Source organism: Corvus brachyrhynchos, unplaced genomic scaffold (assembly GCF_000691975.1).
Source record: "Corvus brachyrhynchos isolate BGI_N302 unplaced genomic scaffold, ASM69197v1 scaffold555, whole genome shotgun sequence".
Classification (NCBI taxonomy): Eukaryota; Metazoa; Chordata; class Aves; order Passeriformes; family Corvidae; genus Corvus; species Corvus brachyrhynchos.
This window is the reverse complement of record NW_008238357.1, coordinates 89,575-90,396: the sequence shown is the minus strand read 5'-3', so window position 1 is coordinate 90,396 and position 822 is coordinate 89,575. Positions and strand designations below refer to the sequence as shown.

Here is an 822-nt window from a genome sequence, read left to right as displayed (position 1 = left end):
GCACCTCGGGGTCCCCCCCCAATCTGGGGTCCCCTCCCCAATCCGGGTTCCCACCACCACCCCCATAAAACAGCTTTTGGGTTTCCCAGGGGGATTGGGATGGTGTTGCCTGAGCATCCTTGGCCATGGGACCCCCCCCAATATCCATCCAGGACTGTCCTGCCCACCCCCCAAAAAGGGGCAGGGGGTCTTCACCCTCCTGACCAGAAAGCCGGGGTGCGCAGGAGCCTCCCCCAAATGTGGAGGGCCCCCCCCCAGGGTGATGCATGACCCCTCCTCACCCCACCAGCTCCCCCAAATCCATAGACCCCCCTCCATTTTCTGGGCTGATCCCAGTGGGGTCCCCGGTGTTTTTTGTGTTCCCCCTTGCCGTGTCGCGTGTCCATGTGGGTTTGTATTGAGTTGCCTTAAATCGCAATAAATGATTGTGGCTTTAATTACAGCCTCCTCCCCCGGGACTCCCCAGCATCTCCCCTAAAAGGGACCCCGCCCCCCCGTGTGTGACCCTCCCCCCAGCTCTGACCCCTCCCCATCTGTGTCTGCCCCACCACGCTGTGACCCCCCACCCGCTGTGTCACCCCCACAACCTGTGCTCCCCCCAGCTGTGTGTGAAACCCCAGCTCTGACCCCTCCCCAGCTGTGTGACCCCACACACACTGTGTGAAGCCCCCCAAAGGTATGACCTCCCTGGCTGTGTGTGACCCTCCCCCCAGCTGTGACACCCCCCAACTGTGTGATGGCCTCCATGTCTGATATCCCCTGGCTGTGTGTGATGCCCCCACACGGTGTGACCCCCCGGGCTTTAGCATCCCCCCCCAGCTC

At 62.7% G+C, this 822-nt stretch overlaps 1 non-coding gene across 1 annotated transcript in view; it reads left to right on the top strand.

The window, feature by feature from the left end:
* Positions 1-612, top strand: part of LOC103616490 — a 14,546-nt gene extending 13,934 nt beyond the window's left edge. Inside the window, exon 19 of the transcript XR_001862371.1 lies at positions 603-612. This is a non-coding gene — a transcript (copine-5). The remainder of the gene's footprint in view (positions 1-602) is intronic.
* The last annotated feature ends 210 nt before the right edge of the window (positions 613-822 follow it).